This window comes from Parambassis ranga, unplaced genomic scaffold (assembly GCF_900634625.1).
Source record: "Parambassis ranga unplaced genomic scaffold, fParRan2.1 scaffold_21_arrow_ctg1, whole genome shotgun sequence".
NCBI classification, from domain to species: Eukaryota; Metazoa; Chordata; class Actinopteri; family Ambassidae; genus Parambassis; species Parambassis ranga.
Genome location: NW_021144767.1, coordinates 2073072 through 2092491, shown reverse-complemented (window position 1 = coordinate 2092491; position 19420 = coordinate 2073072). Strand labels below are relative to the sequence as shown.

Below are 19420 nucleotides of genomic sequence, written 5' to 3'. Positions count from 1 at the left end.
TGGGGCAGCCCTTTAACAGGACACTGGTTCACAGTGAGGTTTAAGTTATCCAAGTTGGTCTTTCTTTTCATTAAACAATTGAAATTGGTAACGTCCCTAGTTTGTTTTTTTGTGGTAACATTGACTGTAAAATGATGGTCGGTGTTACAATTACATTTTGAGAAATTCCAGTCAGCTTCCGAGCATGCATAGCAGCGAGACAGCACTTCTAAAAGTCTCAAATGACCTTCTGTTGGCAGCTGACTCTGGTCTGCACTCAATTTGAATCCTCCTAGCCTCAGCGCCGCATTCCACAATCCTGTTTCGCACAGCTAAGGCAATTAAGAGAAATTCGACCATTCCCCACCCCCCCCACACTCTGTTTGAAACAGTTTACATGCATTCATTTCCTCCAGGCTACGCTACTGCAGCGCCCTCTACTGTGGTATCAGTAAACATAACATTCACAGACTACAATTAATACAGAATGCCGCTGCAAGGCTTCTGACTCATACCAGGAGAAGTGACCATATAACACCAGTTAGCTGCCCTTCACTGGCTCCCTGTGAGTTTTAGAATTGATTTAAGATTTTACTGATGGTTTTTAAAGCAATAAATGGCCTCGGCCCCTCTTATATGCAGGACCTTTTAGCCCCTCACCAGCCTGAACTCTGCCTGAGATCCTCTGGAAAGTTCCTATCAGTCCCCAAATCCCGGCTAATCACAAAGGTGACTGCACATTTGCTGTCTGTGGAACTCCCTGCCAGAGGATATCAGGCGGCAAACTCGGTGTCTTCTTTTAAATCTCTTCTTAAAACTCACTTTTATCGCTTAGTGTTTTCCTAACCGGTTTATTTATCCATTCATTCACTGTTTTACATTATTGTATGTTATTTGTTTTTTGCTTATGCTATTACCCTGGTTTTATCTTGCGGGCCTATTTTTATTTTTATTTTATTCTACTTTTAACATTTTAAATTGTTTTATGTCTTATTGACTCACCTTGTGCAATTCCTGCCTTATCTTATTTTTGAATTGACTGGATGGTATTTTAACCACGCACTGTTGTTCCTGTTTGGATTTTATTGTACAGCACTTTGAAACTGTGTGTTTAAAGAAGTGCTATATAAATAGTTATTATTATTATTCAGCTTCACCGCACAGAAACTCCTATGAATATACTGCAAATGATAAAAGGCGACTACTGTGCGCTCATATAGCTGTCTGGACATAGCGACCTATCGACCAATCAGAAAATAGAATTCCTTGTTGCCAGGTGAGGTCTGAGGCTCAGCTGCAAGCACACGTTCCATGAATGCTCAGAGCTCAAAGTGTGGACAAGCTAGAGAACGTCAGGAGAGGGACAGAACAGCTGCCATTAACATTAAAACCATAGACATGTATATGTAGATGCCTCATTGAGCCGGTTGACCCGTCACTGCGGGGCGTCAGCGTGACCGCCATATTGGATGTGGCACATTTACCACTAAACTGATACATGGAATGGACAAAAAAGTGTTTGAACTGATGTCCATCATTGAGCCGTTCACACAAAGAGTAGGCCAATATATTTGGAAATAACTCCATTTAGTATAGAACGTTTTACTTTATTAATGGATCCATTGTATGTTTGTATTGACCTGCTCTTACAGATAACTCATTGATTTATTATTATCATCACTATTATTACTTGATTGTTGTTTCATGTGAACACAACGTCACAGAAAGACATCCAGTCCGACCGGTCCCTGACGCTCCCTGCATTTCTCACTGATCATGTGACCTCAGACTTGCGTTCAACAAGTAAAAAAAATTTATCTGATGTGATCAACTCAGAATAAACCAACATTTTCTCTTTAAAGTGTTTTTAAACAAGTTGTTCTGAGTTTCAGAGCAAATGAAAGCTGCTGAGTTTCAGACAGGGAGCGATTGTAGAACAGACGTTTGTTCTGAGTTTCAGTTTGAAACGACAATAAAGATCAATCACTGCCCCAATGTAAAGTAAAGATCAATGAGGTGATCAACCTGATCAGATATTGACAGACTCTCACCTGCTGAATCAGTCCTGACTTCCAGAAGTTTCCACCTTCATGTGTAGAGCTGCTGGTTCTGCTGCAGTCTGTCTGACAGAAAATGAACAATGAACATAACTCCAGAGAAACCACGCCTTGAAAACAGGACACCTGATACAACACTGACATGAATGGGTTAACAGTGGATAGAACAGGTCTGAGTGCAGAGTCACCCAGCTGTCAGACCGGTTCTGACACTTCCTTCATATTTCACTGATCATGAGAGGGCTGATAGTAAAGAAAACACCAGAAGTTACACAACTTGTTGTGAAGCATCAGTTACAGTGTGATTCTGACCTGTGTTGTTGTGTGAGCAGATGGAAATGCACTGTGCTGCTTCAGACATGACTTTCATCTGTCAGCTTTGCATCACATGCTACATGACTGCAAAACACTTTGTGCACTTCTTATGTCTGTGTCTGTGTTTTTACAGCAGCAGTGACATCATGAGCAGAGCAGCTCCACCTCTGCAATGTGGCCGGAGTGATGTCAGAACCAGACTGACTGAAAGTTTGACCATATTTTCTGGATCTGGCGCTCATATAGCTGTCTGGACTTAGCGACCTATCGACCAATCAGAAAATTGAATTCCTTGTTGCCAGGTGAGGTCTGAGGCTCAGCTGCAAGCACACGTTCCATGAATGCTCAGAGCTCAAAGTGTGGACAAGCTAGAGAACGTCAGGAGAGGGACAGAACAGCTGCCATCACATCTGTGATGAGACGTCAGGACACAGGCTGACTAATTCTATATTTTAATATAAAATAAGTCGCATCTGAGTATACGCACCCCCAGCCAAAGGATGAAAACAAGTGGGACTTATAGTCCGGAAAATACGGTACTTTATGAATCCCTGTAGGGAAGCCTTTAATCACCAGGAGCCCTCACTCTGGAACCAGGTGTAAATCTGGATTAAAAGGCAGAAACCACCTCCACCTTTAAGACCAGACCTACAACCTTTGTGTTTAGCAGTGGTGCAGCTATCTACACTGTAGTGTGTAGGGCTGATCCATCCATTTCATTATTTACAGTGTTTATAAGGTTATTATAGTGAAATATATCAGTGTCCTCTGCAAATAATATGCATGTTAATCATTTAGATACATTGAATACATCATTAATGTACAAGTTGAATATTTTAGGGCCTAATACTGACCCCTGGTGGTCACCACAAGCAATGCTAAGACACCTAGAAGAAAACTGCCATCTCCACATATTGTACTCTGTCAGTTAAATCAGTTATTTAATAACTGATGTTCTTCAATAAATGTTTCTAAGCGATCATTAAACAGTGTTTCAAGGACTTTAGAGAAGGGAGGCAGCAGTGAGGCTGGTCTGTAGTGTGTGAAGTTCTGTTTGTTTCCATTTTTGAACAGTGCTGCAACTTTTCATGTCCATTGGGACACAGATGCTTTGAAGTGACAGGTTCCAGATGTGTGTTAAGGCTGTTGTCATGTTATTAATCAGCTTTTTACTGATATATACATATCAATAGCAGGACAGTCTGTGGAGAAGTTCTTTTTATGTGTTGGCAGTATTGATCACTTCTTCTCACTAACTGCAGACAGAGAGATTCAGTTACTATTGATGGTTCTGATATTTAGCTCTGTTACATGATCAGGGATTTGGATGCTAGGTCTGGACCAACTGTCTCATTCATATTGCATCACATTTCTGTTTATGACTTGATGATGGGAGCAGTTGATCCAATGTTCTCCAGTTCTCCAAAGTGGGAGTACACATTCTGCTACACAATGGTTCAACACATGACAGTAATGTAATGTCACATGACAGTGTATTTATCTCTGTGTCAGTGGAGCAGAACAGCTGATGAGGCTCTTGTTCATGTGGTGGTGAAAGCCCCCCAGTCTTTATCTATAGTGGCTGATCAGGGCTTTAAAGAGTCTGTGGGAAAGCCAGACCCACATCCAGCCTTCCTAGAAAGGCTCTAAAGAAGATGGTGGATGACAAATATGAGAAGGAGGCCGAGGCTCAACTGCAGAGGGTGGAGGGAGGGAGTCTGACTTCAGACATGTGGACCTCCATTAATATGGATGCATATCTTCAGTCACTTGCCGTCTTGTCCTCAACAATGCAAAGCTAACAGATAGCAACTGGCTAACGACTATGAGACTGCTGGAGGGGACTGGTTGACAGCCCTGTGTTCTTGCTGTGAGTATGTGCAAACCTCTGTCCTTAACAGAGGAGGTGGCCTCAGACATCATCTTTGTAGTCGTTAGCCAGTCATTAGAAACAGCAGACTCAGACAGCCAGGCCAACACAGGTAACTATGGAAACATTTAGTGCTATTGTTTGTGAGTTTTACCCAGACCCACACACTGAGGTCCTCCACCACATATTAACCATGTTTCCCACCAACAGGTAGAACTGATGAAGCTGCTTGGAGGAGCAGAGAAACGTCTTCAAGAAAACTCTACAAGTCCAGACGCCTTGCTTCAGTGGTCTCTATGAATATGACCTGGATGACATGTAAATATACAGTGTGCTCTTTGTAATCTGTAGTCACAATCTTCAGATTATGAGACTGACTCGCTGCCTATTGCACTAACGAGGCTCAGAAAGAGGTGAAACATGGTCTTTTTTCTTTTTCTTTTTTAAATGAAGACATCTACAGGGCTCATGCTGGCTACTGCACCAACAAACATTCTTAATTTAAATCAAATGAGTGTGTTCTATAAAAAGGCTCTAAAGGTAAAACATCACAGTAATTCTTCCTGTGACACCTTCACTACCAGTGATGGTAAGTGCTCTTGTTTCAAATGTGATGTGCACTGTACCACTGAAGCTCGTCTGTGAAGTGTAGTGCCTCTGTGTGTATGTCACAGTGATGTTAACAGAAGTCAGATAGGTCTGTTAACACATATAAAAACAACTTACTGAACAACAGCATAGATGTGAAGGTGAATATATGTCCCCTCACATGTTCCTCAGTTAAAAGGGTCATTGCATTGGCCGGGAATCGAACCCGGGCCTCGGTGGACTCCCTTGGAGACTCAATCCAAGGCAGCTCCTCTGCAGGCTGAATGTTCCGCTCGTGTTTTCTGTGTGTGGATGAAAGAGTCCAGATGAGTGTGGGAGCAGCGCTGCAGGCCGACAGTGAAGGAGCTGCTAGCGGACTGTGTCTCTTCATGTTCGGCTCATGTGGAGCTCTGATGATCTCTGCACTTTGCTGCTGGAGAGAGTCCGCGCGCTGCGCAGCGGCTTCTCCCTCTTCTTCCTCTCAGAGATGAAGTCAGACTATCAGAGCTCCATCAGAAGCTGTTTTCCAGCTGAGCCGCATGTTGCTTCAGAGACTCAGAGGACAACCCGACATCTGCTGACGTCACTTTGTCCCAGAGTCCGGCTGTTGCAGCAGCATCAGACCCTGATGATGGTGCAGACAGACTTCTATCAGAGCTGCTCGCTGCTTCTCTCGCTGAGCAGGTTGAATAAAGTCCATCACTGTTCTGTTTGTGTCACAGCTGTTATCATGTAAACAGACACAGACAGAGCAACAACAGGGAGGCTGCTGTACATGGAGCAGCAGACCGTTAATGAGCAGATCACTGCTGAATAACAGAAGCTCTAGTTCAGCTCCACACTTCAGAGCTGCAGCCTCAGCACTCTGTTGTTTCATCATGTGACTGTTTGCAGTCATGATAACCTGCGGCCGCTTTCTGACGTCATGTGATCGTTGTTCCTTCCTGCAGCGTCACACAACAGGGGACTCAACAAAGTCTGCACAGTGACAGAGAGCTGTGCGTAATGACGCACATGAGCCAACGGCGGCAACTTTAGCCCGACTTAAAAAGTGAGTGATCTGTGGGCAAAGGGCTCTGTGCACTTTCACTTCATAGAAACGAGTGCATTGCCGCCCCCTACACTTGTAGTGTTTTATATACTGTGACTTTATTTCTTTTGTTTCCATGATCAGAACATGAGCAGCTGTTTCAGGGACATTGCTGTGAGCACATAAATTCATTATTCCAGCCAGTGACAGCGAGGAGCTTCCTGCTCCGCTTTGAACGTGGAGTGATCCTTTTTCAGTTTATGGCGGTTTTTATAAAGAGAGGACATTTACACTGTGCGTGTGCATGTGACGCTGGGTGGAGCAGTAAAGCTGACTTTGACTTTCACTACGTAATGTACGTACTACGTACGTAATTTCACTACGTAATGCAGGTACCTAGGGGCAGGTACACAGAGACGTGATGCTCATTGCTCCGTTGCACTGCATACAATGAAGGTAAGGTGACGCCTCCACTGTATACACGCCCCGCTGACACTGGGCCCATCTCGTAATTCTATCTCTCTCCATCTCCATGTCTCCTCCTACTGCTCAAACAGTGCACAACAGGCTTGTGTTTACAGATCACAGAAACCTTAACTATTATTTTAAATCACAATCAGAAAACAGAAGTATGCCTTAAAATAATAATAAAAAATAATAATACCCCACCTGTGACCACACATTGGGCGTCACATGAACACAGGGTATTATTAAATAAGTTAATATTTACTTTTTGTTATTTTATTGTTATCTGAATAAAAAAAATAAAAAGGATGGATATTTTGATAAATATAAATAATTATTAGATCCGTTTCTGGACTCAGCTCTTTACTGATGGTGTGTGCGGTCCTTAGAGGGACCTTTGTTTGTTGGAACCAGGATGTTGCGCTTTAACCACAAGCCGTACAGAGTGCGCTCTGCCTCTTCAGAGCATACACCACATCCATGGCGGTCACAGGTGACGGCGTCACGGATCATGTTCTCCAGGAAGACCTTCAACACACTGCGGGTCTCCTCGTAGATCAGACCAGAGATGTGGCGAGCCAGACGGCGGATAGCGGGCTTGGTGATTCCCTGGATGTTATCACGGAGGACTATACGGTGGCGCTTAGCGCCTCCTCTTCACAACCCCTTTCCTCCTTTACCACGTCCACTCATCTTGTTGTTAAGTGCTTTTCTCGACAGTGAGGACGCACTTTTAGTAGTATTTGGTCTATTTATCATTTCCCCCTGTTGTTGAGGATATGAAATATTAAGCTCGCTGCTGCCATGAAATAAATGTGCATGTTTTAAATTGACAAATGATCCAGGGTACAACTTCAACGAGGTGGTTCCTTCATAGCTCTGATGTCTTCAGGATGAATCTACAATGTAGAAAGTCATAAAAACAAAGACAAACCACTGAGTGACTTTTGACTGGTACATTTAAAATGTCATCATATGTCCTAACCAGCAGGGGGAGCACTGATCATAAACTCTCTGTCTCACATGTTATTGTCATGTGTTTTTATGGAAGATGATGCTGACTGTTGTTTTCTTGCTTCTCTCTGTAAACAGCAGCTTGAACTGCAGCTGCTCTGCCTGACAGCTGCTGTACGGACAGATCACTGTTGTTGAAGTAAAACAGGGCACTCCCTGATCTTGCATTGACTGAAAAGACCTGGATTCTAATGTGGCCTTCAAATAAACTGTCAATCCTTAGAGTTCATGTGCATTTGACATTCACAGATATGAAATATTGTTCCTAAACAAAGTGAAATGTTTCTGTTTCATTTTGTTTTATCGGGTTCTACTTCAGGCAGCACTGAACATCAGCATGTTACCTATGTGCACCTGAGCATGTTTCCATAGCAGCTTAATTTCAAAGCACAGAACCCCTTATGAAACTGTCAGATATTCTATTTCCACCCCAAGCCTGTTTTTAAGGCCAGAGCTTGAAAATGACATGCCTACAATTAATAGATTATATGTCAGCAACCACACGGTGTATCTGAATCATTGTGGTGTCATCTTAAAGGGGACACTTGGGAGATTTGCTCAGATGTGTAAGTATTAGACTGTATGCCTCCAGCTCTGTGTTAATCAAAATGGCACTCAGCGAAAATGGGAAAAAAATCTTGTTTGTTGAAAGTTATGCTAAAGTATTATGTATATACTATACACATTTTCAAAGAAGAGGATACAGTAACAGAAGCTTGCATCAAATCCTTGAGTCCAGCTGCTTCGATTTAAACTCTTGGAAAAGTTTATAATTTACGGCTGCTGTCTGCGCACAGAGGCACGATGCACGTACACACACAGACACGTGTGTCAAACACACAGACACGTGTGTCAAACTCCCACTGCTGGACTTGGACAGAGAACTTGTGTTACTTTGTCCACCGTTGCGATGATGACATGCTAGTTGGATAGCTTGAACTATGACTACACTAGGCTAAGGTAACGGTACTGATGCCTGTGTTTTAGTGTAACAGATTAATTTAATACAATTTGGAATGAGGCTGTAACATGACAAAATGTGGAAAAAGTGAAGCGCTGCGATACTTTCGGATGCACTGTACACCAGGGAATGGAAGACAAGACACAGGTGAGACACATTAGGGCAGAGGGGGTGATCATCGGGAGGAGGGGGCACACAAGGGAGAGGAAGACAACACACCTGAAACGAGAGGGAAGTCAATGCTCACAAAATAAAACAGGAAATAACAAAAACTTTCAAAATAAGACCTGGCTCAGAGACGGATCCTGACACTGAGCTTGAGTGACCTCCATTCTTATATCTCAAAAGAACACACAAGACATGTGATATTTATTTATAACGTGCGTGAACATTGGGAGGAGAATATTCCCTTCTTTCATTGGGGGGTTTGTTTATATGAGCTTGCACATATTACTCGTAATATCACCATGGCTCAACCAGTTCAATATATCACAGAGTAAAATATATTACACATATATATAAAACACATGAAAAAGGAAGGAAGTGTCTGGTGAGAGGGAAGTCTGGGGTCCCTGCTTAGACTGCTGCCCCCGCGACCGGCCCCGGATAAGCGGTTGAAGATGGATGGATGGATGGAATTTTTACAAACGCAGACTGATGCTTCCCTTGTGTGGTCTTTGCTCTTGTCCTTGTCAGTATCCTAATTTCTTTTGTCCTTTTGATCAAAGTGGCTGCCAGTACAGGGGTTTGCTCTTTCTGGCTTTGCCCAGCCCTCCTGGTATGTTACATCTGTATTATAACACATGATGTGCTCCCTGTGTCTTCCCTGTAAAGACCCATACCAATCTCTCTGACAAATGCCGCTGGCCTCCATGCCTCTGCTTTTTCAGAACAGAATGTTTTATGATCCAAACCATCTCTCCAAGTGGCAGTTAGTGCCTCTTGTTATGGTTGTGTTCATCATTTTCTTCCTGAACTAGGGGTTCATCAGTGGTTCCTGTGTCTTCCCTGTCTAGAATTCTGTTTGTTTTATTAGTTCCTCCAAGGTCTCAAGGTTAGTCTGGACACAACTGGTGTTGTGTTTGATAGCAGTCTCTCTGAAACATGTTGCTGGTCTTCCATGTAAGGGTTCAAAGCTTCACCTCATGGGTAAATGGTAACACCTGTGGCATATTCTGCTTGGCCTCCTTAAGAGGTGCTTAGTGCTCTGGAGATGAACACCATCCGCTCTGTCATATATAGCTGTGTAGCTTTTGGCATATTCTGCTGTGATATCATCACCAAACATCTTAGCATCACTCTCAACAATACTGGATACTTTTTTAGACTGTGGCCAAGCTTCAGTGCTGAAGACTTTGGGTTTGATATGTGTTGGTTTTGGGGTCGTATCCTGCTGCCTTCTTCACTGCAGATATAACATGTGGGAAGGTTTTAGGAATGAAGAACTCCACTTTCTTTAGTGGTGTAACACTTTGAGCTACAACTTGGCTCATCGTCTGTCGTATATAGTCCTCATTATAGTTCCCTTTATATTTTAGTTAATTGAAAATATATTGTCCAAACTGCAGAATGCATTTCATTCTGACATGTGACACTTCATCATAGTTCATGTGTGTTAATATTTCCTGCAGGCCTTCACTCATCTCAAACTGACGGTTGTCAGAGATGGGCAAGGTTCGGATTCCACCCTCTGAACCTTCCACATCTCATAAATTATTTTAAAGATTTCTGGAAATTTCATTCTGTGCAAATCTGTGACTATACAGCCACTGGCAACTGTTTAGGGTGTCCTGTTGTCCTGGACCTAAACAGGTTGCATTTCATACAAATTGTTATTAAAATATGACTTTCACACTCTTCCCTGAGAATGTAAAAGTACCAAGTGTGTACTAAGTGTGTACTTAGTACAAAAGGCAACACTTCAACAAGGGTGCTACTGAGCTGTATAGTTCAAAAGAAATGTCAGCCTCCTACCTGTGTGGCTTTCCTGAACAGATCCCAACTAATTATGACAAGGACATTTTTAACACCTGTTGTGTTAGCGACACAAACTGGCGGCTTTCATAAAAGTGCAATAAAAAAGTTATACAGTGGGTACGGAAAGAATTCGGAATTCTTTTGCTCTTTCTTTATTGCATGCCATTTGCTATAATCATTTAAGTTCATTTATGTACACACAGCACCTCCATATTGACAGAAAAACACAGAATTTATTTACTTGACTTTGACTATGGGCGTATACTGTAGTTTATCTCAAACTCGTATTTCACCTTAAATCACCTGATTGTTTGCTGTGTTTACCAGCTCTGTCTCTGTTGAATTAGACTGTTTTGTCTTCCCATGTTGTGACATGTCCCCATGGTCCATATGCAAACCTACACCCTTGGGCTAGGGGAAAAGTCTGAATCCCATGTGTGCTGGCGTACTGCATGACAAAGTAAATGTTTGGACTAGGCCCTTTGGATTGTTTTTGTACTCTGAATGTCAGCTTGCACATTGTTAAGATAACAACAAATATATTATCATTGACACTACTGATCCCACACCCATTTTGACACCAGGTTAAAAAAACACCTGATGCATGGATCACTGCCTGATGCTTGATAACGTGAATGTTTGTCTATGTACAGATGAACACTGTACAGTGAGAACAGTAGCAGCTTGATAACCCCTTCACAGTGTGCCACGCTTCTAACTGAAACACTAAGAGGCCAGGAAACCAGAAAAGTGTATGTATCAGGGGTGGAACAGTTCACAAAATTCACGGTTCGGTTTGTGTCAGGGTTCTGAGGTCATGGTTTTCGGTTTCATTCATTTTTCATTGCTGAGTTTTATTTCTACTTGTTTAACACTGTAGAAATAAAATAAATCAGCATAGAATATATAGCCATCCAACATTCATGATACTTATCTTATTTTCACAGCAGCATGTCATTTCTGTCTATGCATGGTTGTGCGTTTACCAATTCACTGCTGCTGTCTGCGCACAGAGGCCCGATGCGCCTACACACTGTCGGGGTGAAATATATAGGAACCGGAAGTTACCCGAATGAACTTGGTCCTTTCAAAATTAAAATACTTTTCAAAATAAAAGTATGCTAAGTATTAAGCCTTAGGGGCAACACACTTATATTGATTGATTCGGTATGAGCTTTGGCACACACAAATTCACAGTCTTCTGGTGTATATCCATTCTAGGTCTTGGCTCCATGCAATTCCTTTATGGCTAGAATTTTCAGTTGAATTGGACACCAGCAGGTTATATATCTCTGATATAGCACCTTTGCTCAAGCTGTTTTTAGACATGATTCTTTCCAAATTGCTTAGCGAGGATCTAATCAACCAATGATTCTGACATTTCTGATGAAGCTTCTAAGCTGTAAAAGTTTAAAGTTTAAGTTTTTATCTATATTATATTTTCTTCCTATTTCTTCCAGTGACATCATATTATCTGTTATGGCTTTCATGTTGCTTAAAAACCATGCCATCAAAACGGGGCTCCGCTTCTATGACTCACACATGCCAAAAATTACTAGTAATAGTCACATCCAGTGGTCATTTCTCTTACCATACTTCACCTGCAAACCTCATCGCTGTTCAAATATGAATTTGAAGATCAAAACTCCAGCCTTCCCCTCACTTGGGGTTAGTACCGCTATACCTGTGGCGCTCACAGGCCACCTGGCGGAGGATGTGGCCGAGAAGACGCGGTAAGCATGGAGGTAAAAATGGTAAAAATGGTAAAAATGAGTGCAGTGGAGGTCTGCCAACAGGATAATTCCTCGCAGATGTGACATATGGCCAGACCTACAGTGGATTGTACCCCTATACCCCAGCAGACCGCACACGGCGACACGCCACCTGCCGGAGGGTAGCGCTGCTGCTCAGGAATCACAGGAGCAGCCGCGGTGTGGATCATGGATGTCTCCGGAAGCTGGAGTGCAGTACTGCACTGGGCCGCGAGGAGCAGACTCTCCACTTTGGCCTCCTCAATGTTTGATCGCCAGCTAACAACACCTTCATCCTCAATGATTTCTTTACAGTTTTATGTAACAGTTTCTGTCAGAAACCTGGCTTCATGTCCATGAGTGCACCCCATTCTCCGAGCTCTTACCCCCAGATTGTGTGTACCTAAACTCACCACGAACCACCGGCAGGGGTGGACGACCAGCCTCTGTTTTTAAATCTATGCCACCAAGTAGTAACAAACCCATCCTCCAGCTTTGAACTACAGACATTTGTATTAAATGCTGATGCACCAGCACTGTGCGCTTTAGTCTATCGCATTCCAGAATTTAATAAGACTGTTAACGCTGAACTACGACCGCTTTTTAATAGCTTGTGATTTTAATGTCCACATATGCTGCGATTCCAACTAATTGGCCAAGATTAATCTGGTCAATCGGTGGTTGGAGCAACGCACGAGAAGGGACACACACTTGATCTTGTGTTGTCATTTAGATTAAATATAAGCATACAGGAAATCTCTGATACTGGCATCTTGGATCACTTTGCGGTGCTGTTCTCTGTCACACTGCCCGAGCTTTTGATAAACTGTGCACCCCAGCTAAACAACCTGACTGCCTCTCGATTCGCAGATGCTTTTAATGACTCACTTCTTCACACAAGCCACCTTGGTGAGTTAAATGTAAACCAGTGGATCGCTGTCGATATGCTATGATTTTCTGGACAAAATAGCTCCATTCAGAAGTAAAAGTCCCAAACCAGCATTCGACTCATGGCTGAATGAAACCACACGTGCAGAGAGGAGATGGAAAAAAAGGCTGTCTGCAAGTGTCCCTCGAAATGCTAAGAAATAGTCTCGCTGAATATCAGAAAGCTGTTAAAGCTGCTAAATCACAGTTTTTATCCAATCTTGTATCAGTCCTAAACCACATTCTACCTCACCTTTAAAGAGGGTTCCCGAACCGAGTTCGAGTTTAGACCAATCTCTAAACTCCCATTCCTGTCACACAAAAATATTTCAATCTGGTTTTAAAGCTCAGCACAGAAACGGCACCAGGCTCATCACCCGAGGTGACAGAGCCTTAGCAGTGGCAGGCCCATGGCTGTGGAACAGTCTGCCTCTTCAAGGCAGATCTGCTCGATCTGTAGAAGAGTTTAAAAGCAGACTCAAAACTCATTTGTTTTCCTTGTCTTTAACACTGAATAGGCAGCTCACCTTGGCTTTTATCACTATCTCTTATGTGTTTTATCATGTATTTTGTTATTAGGGCCCGAGCACCGAATGGTGCAAGAGCCCTATTGAAACCCTTAGGATTATTATTTTAGGGCCTGAGCACCGAATGGTGCAAGAGCCCTATTGAAACCCTTAGGATTATTATTATTTATTTTTTTTTCTTTCCCCCCCTTAGATCGCATTTTTGGGGGCCTTAACATGCCCAAAATCTCACCAAACTTGGTAGAAAAATTCATTCGCCCGAAAAAGTTTGAAAACGCACATAGGAAAATGACTCTATAGCGCCCCCAAACGCGTAGCCCCTTTGGCCAGTTTGACACAGGATTATGAAAATTGGCACACATATGTATCACCCCAAGACGCACAAAAAAGTCTCTTGGACCCCCCCTCCAAACCCCAACAGGAAGTCCGCCATTTGAAGGTTTGTGGCCATTTTTGGCGATGTGTGACCCTGCTGCAAAACTTTTCACGCCTCACATACTTCATCGGATTGAGCTGAAAGTCACCGTGTCCACTCAGGACACAATAGGGAATAGACGCATTCCAAAACTCTTACAAAAGTCTGACGGTGTGGCCGGGGCGTGGCCTCAAAGTTTGACCGTTTCAGAGGAAACAGGAAGTCGCTATAACTTCTTCGTTTTCTGTCCGATCTGTACCAAATGTCACATGTATGATCAGAGTCTGACCCTAAACACATCTATACAACAATATTGAGGCTTTGACAGAGCGCCACCTACTGGCTACACCAAATCTTGTGTTTTCATAGGTTTTTCTTCCTGCCCCCCTGGCCTGTTTGAGTAGGCTCATGAAAATTGGCACACATGTGTATCACCCCAAGATGCATAAAAAAGTCTCTTGGACCCCCCCTCCAAACCCAACAGGAAGTCCGCGATTTTGAAATTTCTATTAATTTTGGCGATTTGTGACCCTGCTACAAAACTTTTCATGCCTCGCATACTTCATCCAATTGAGCTAAAACTCACTGTGTCAACTCAGGACACCATAGGGAATAGACGCATTCCAAAACTCTTACAAAAGTCTGACGGTGGGTGGGGGCGTGGCCTCAAAGTTGACCATTCGCCATTACAAAAGGAACTCCCTGTATTTTTTGCCCTAACGCGTAGCCCCGCTGGCCAGTTTGACACAGGATCATGAAAATTAGCACACATGTGTATCACCCCAAGACGCACAAAAAAGTCTCTTGGACCCCCCCTCCAAACCCAACAGGAAGTCCACAATTTTGATTTTTTTTTGTAATTTTTGGCGATTTCTGACCCTGCTATAAAAATTTTTCACGCCTCGCATACTTCATGCAATTGAGCTGAAACTCACTGTGTCCACCATAGGGAATAGACGCATGCCAAAACTCTTTCAAAAGTATTACCGTGTGGCGGGGGTGTGGCCTCAAAGTTGACCATTCGCCATTGCAACGGAACTCGCTCTATTTATGCAGTACTACCCATATACTTCAGGCAATGTGGACAAAATCTTACACTACTGCTATGGACCTGAGTCTGAACAAACATATATGCTAATAGGATGATACGGTCATAGCACCACCTACTGGTAGCAGGAAAGTTTGGTTGTAAACATGTGTTTGTTGTACAGCTCTGCAAATGAGACGAAAAGAGAGCATAGGACAGGAGAGTATAGGAGACAAGAGCATAGGAGAGAAGACAGCGATGGCCCCGCGGATCGCAAGGTGCGCGAGGGCCCGCAATGCTGCTTGCAGCTTTAATTTTACTTTGATTTTATTAATATGTGATTGACTTTTGTGTACATCACTTTGGTCAATGAAAGTCGTTTTAAATGTGCTTTATAAATACATTTGACTTGACTTGATGTCAGAATTAGTTACACTGGAACTGTTTAAACTGCTGACAGGTATCGCCTTTGTGTTTGTCTTAGAAACATTTACTGAAGGCTGTGGCAACATCTGATATTTATCACATCAGGTCTCATGTTCGGGGGATGACGCGTACACTAATGAACCAAAGCCGCCAGACAACACATATAAACCCGGCGTTCCCTCTTCCAAGACATTCTGCTACCAGCTGCTGTGACTCTTCAGCCTCTTCTGAACATCACAACAAGGTAAAGCTTCATCACTGCATCTCTGATGTACAGAAACGATTTGATCTGCCTCTCTCAAGTGTTTTGTCTCCATACACGTAGAAGGAAAGCTGCAGCTACCCCTCAGTCCACTTAATGTGGAGCTTAACTCATTTTAAATGAATCTCTGTTGATGTCAGTGTTTGTTAGGATGCATTTTGTAATCTGGACATTGCATTGTCCTTTAGATGGCATCAGGTCTTCATTTCGTTGTGCTCGTCTGTGCGATGGGTGTGCTGTGGATCATGCCAAATGTAAGTGACGACTCCACATTTAAACTTGTGTTTTCATGTTTCATGACCAGCTGTAGGACAGCATTAGAGGAAGGGAATCCTGAACTCATTTCTAATGTTCTTTACACCCACAGGTCAGCTCGACATCAGGTTGGTGAACTTTTCTAAAATGTGACTGATTTAGGATAACATGTTGGACAGGTTCTGTCCATATATTGTGTTGTTTGTGCTTTAGACAGAAGGCAGATTTCTTGTGTGGATCTTAACTTTACCTCCAGCAGCTTCTGTGTCACATGTTCAGTCAGAGTGGGCTCACTGGAAAACAATCATGGCTACAAGCAGAGAGGTCTGTGCAGCTAGCACAGTCAGAAAGACAGAAATCAGAAAAACAGTCAAAGCCTCCCGCAGTTTCTGAAAGGTGTCAGATCATTTACTGCTGCATGAAGAGACTATAGTTAAAGGTGTTGTAGGGTAACACAGCAGCCCTGACATAAATCATGCAGGATGTTGATGTGCTATTGTCATGTTGTAGAAACAATAATTTAATAATTTGTTGCTCTGTATTGTCATCTCTTCTTTAAGGTGGATGCAAATTCTGCCCTTCTGGTTGGAGCTTGCTTCTAGGTCGCTGTTACTTGTTTGACAAAACTGAAAGGGACTGGACGGATGCAGAGGTATTTGGACACCTCTGACACACTGATTGAGGAAGGACAAAACTGGAGGAGGAGAGTTAATACTAAATAAATAAAACTGGAAATCATAGAATTTTCAAAATAAGAAACCCCGAGTCAGAGCAGAGTCCTGATGGATGCAACCACTCATGTTGATCATCCCCCTCAGTTCTTCTTGTCTTGCTCCTCAGCTGTCCTGCCTTTCAAGAGGTGGAAATCTGGCCTCATCCGAAGCCCTGACGAGTACATCACCCTGCGACAATTTGTCCTGAAAGCCACAGGCAAACATACTACTAGTTGGGTTGGAGGCCATGATGCAGTGAAGGTGAGAGTTTTATCAACAGAATTGCTTTCTGCTGTATTGAATATTTGATCACTATAGGTGTTATATGATCACTACTGTACTGCCTGTATGAATAGAAAAGGGTACAAAAATAATGGTATTCTTCCAGGAGGGTGTGTGGCTGTGGAGTGATGGTTCAAAGCATGTTTTCACTGCCTGGGGCCAAGGAGAGCCTAATGATCTTGGAGGAGAAGACTGCATGGAGATCAACCGGGGAGGTACAAATGAATCGTGGTTCTCTAAGTTCGATCTCTATTTTTAATTTATAAAACAATATATCATTATTGATCAATGAATACCATGTCCAACTCATCCTAATCATATGGTGATGTGGCACTTAGCCAAGTAGGCTCCCCATAATCTCAAGCCTAATTTATTTGTCCAGTTTATCCAGATGAAAGCGCTACATCTGTTTTACAGACACCATTTCCTTATGCCAGTCATCAAATTTGGTGGATTTCCAGGCCAGTAGCAAACATTTTAGCTGTTCTCAGACAGGCATTCTCACACTTTTCCCTCTTGTTTAAACGCTCTCAAAGTTCACGCCATAGAAAAGTAAGCCCAGTATTATAGAATGAAACCAAAAATCAAAACCTGTTTCCAGTACGCATTCTGTACTGTACAGCAGACACTGCACAGAGGAGATTGACTTATACTAGTCTACAGCCAATCAGGATGCAGAACACAATGCACTGTTAAAAAAAAGTGCTAAAAAGGCAAAATAGCACAAAAAAAATGTGCAAAAATAGTAAGGCCATGAAGAGAGCAGGAGAGCAGGGATGGATTTTGGAGTTTGATCCCCTTGATGTTTGGGTGTGCCAGCAGGGGGCACAGTTTGTTCCCTGCCGCACACCTCTTTGCAACAAGAACGGTCTAGATTTGTTCCCATTTGTGCGAATGGAAGATCTGGGAAAAAGAGAAGGCCACTTTATTGTGTCTTATGAGCATCTAGAGACAGTATGGCTGCACCTTCACCATCTGTGTGGTCTGTGTAAAGGATATTTTTTAGCTGGCACTTTGTCACTTTCTCAGCGTTAGCATCATGTTGTGTTGCTGTCATTGTTTACAGACAACGTCAATGATGCAAGTTGCACCCTCAAGAGACCCTCTGTTTGTGTCATAAATCCATAACTTTCACTACCTGTTCGGATGCATCTGGCATGAGGACCTTACATCCACACTGCTGATGTCACTTCCACCAGGATGTCAGGCCTCGATGACATCACTGCTGGAAGACGTATTAACAATTTTGATTCCCTTCATCTTCAAACAATAAATCTATTTCCTGCTCAGCAATCTGTTTCACACGTTTGTGTTGGTAAAGAAAATTTTTTAAACACATTCTTACAATCTAATCACAACAGAAATGTTCACATGTTCACCACATTACGTTATGTTACTGTCCTTCATAACAAGTCAAAGGTTCACTTTGACTTATTGCCCAAATTATGATGCGGTATTGAATGCTAAACTAACGCATGTCATCCAACTAGAAAATTAGCATCTCATGTGGTCCCCCCACAATCAGCCATTATCTTTTTTTCTTTTCAAAAAGTGTGTTTATTGATTTTCAGAAAAATAATCACACTACATCAAATAATACAGGTGCAAAACAAAGCTATTACATGGCAGGGCAGTATCATGCAGCATTAACACAGTCCTAAACATAACTCATCCTTAAGAGTTTTTGATGGTCCAAAAGTTAACTCAGTTATCCTGGACAGAAAATCATTAAGAAAAACAGACGAATAATCATTAGTTGATGCCTCCAATGCTTTCCTCCCCTCCAAGAACAGCATAAAAGATCTCCACAAAATGAGATATTTACCTTTTAACGTTACGTTAAAGTTCATTTCTCCACTGCAAGAGAGTCGGTTAGTCCTGCCAGCCAGACACTAATACTTGGTTTGGTGCTGGATTTCCAAGATTTAGCTATGGTGTATTTAGCTTGTAGCATGCAAGGATACAAGCAAACAATTTCCCCCTGGGATCAATAAAGTATTTCTGATTCTGATACACAGTTTGGCATCTATAACTAATTTAAACCTGTAATATTTCAAATCATATCTTTCACTTTACCATCCAAAGCCTGTTATCATGTGCCCTTTACCACATTAATAACACATGTCTGGGATATTGGGGTTAAATTTATTTAGCTTGAGTTGGTGTTACATATATTCTCATTATCCACTCATACTGAAGTAACAATATTTGAGATTTCAAGCAAATCTTCTGCCAGTCCTCAGATAAAATTACAGAATTTAAGTCCTCACGAGTATTGCGTAGAAATTTGATGTTAACCTCTGACCTACCTTGTCTTAAATCTTCAAATGATGTGAGAATGTTATTATTGAATAAATCTACAGTTTTACTTATTCCTTTGTCTGCATTATGGGAGGCATTATGAAGTGGGGCGGCCCAGTAGTACCATTGGAGGTTTGGGACTTTAAGCCTCCTCCATCATAGTGGGAGATAAGCATGGAGTCTTGCTCGATTGTTATTCCAAATAAAATTACAAAATCATCTTTGAGAAAAATGAGTAGGAGATTTGATTCATTATAATTAGCCTCTACTAGATCGTC

General features: G+C 42.4%; 2 long non-coding RNA genes across 2 annotated transcripts; one reads left to right on the top strand and one right to left on the bottom strand.

The window, feature by feature from the left end:
* Nucleotides 1-4152: 4152 nt before the first annotated feature.
* Nucleotides 4153-18127, bottom strand: LOC114429822 (uncharacterized). The gene is made up of 3 exons (XR_003669940.1): nucleotides 17910-18127; nucleotides 4577-4579; nucleotides 4153-4163 (listed from the first exon to the last, which is right to left on the bottom strand). It is a non-coding gene; the product is annotated as an uncharacterized LOC114429822 (long non-coding RNA).
* On the top strand, nucleotides 15529-16722 carry LOC114429821 (uncharacterized). The gene is made up of 5 exons (XR_003669939.1): nucleotides 15529-15573; nucleotides 15780-15845; nucleotides 15959-15974; nucleotides 16407-16498; nucleotides 16687-16722. It is a non-coding gene; the product is annotated as an uncharacterized LOC114429821 (long non-coding RNA).
* Nucleotides 18128-19420: the final 1293 nt, after the last annotated feature.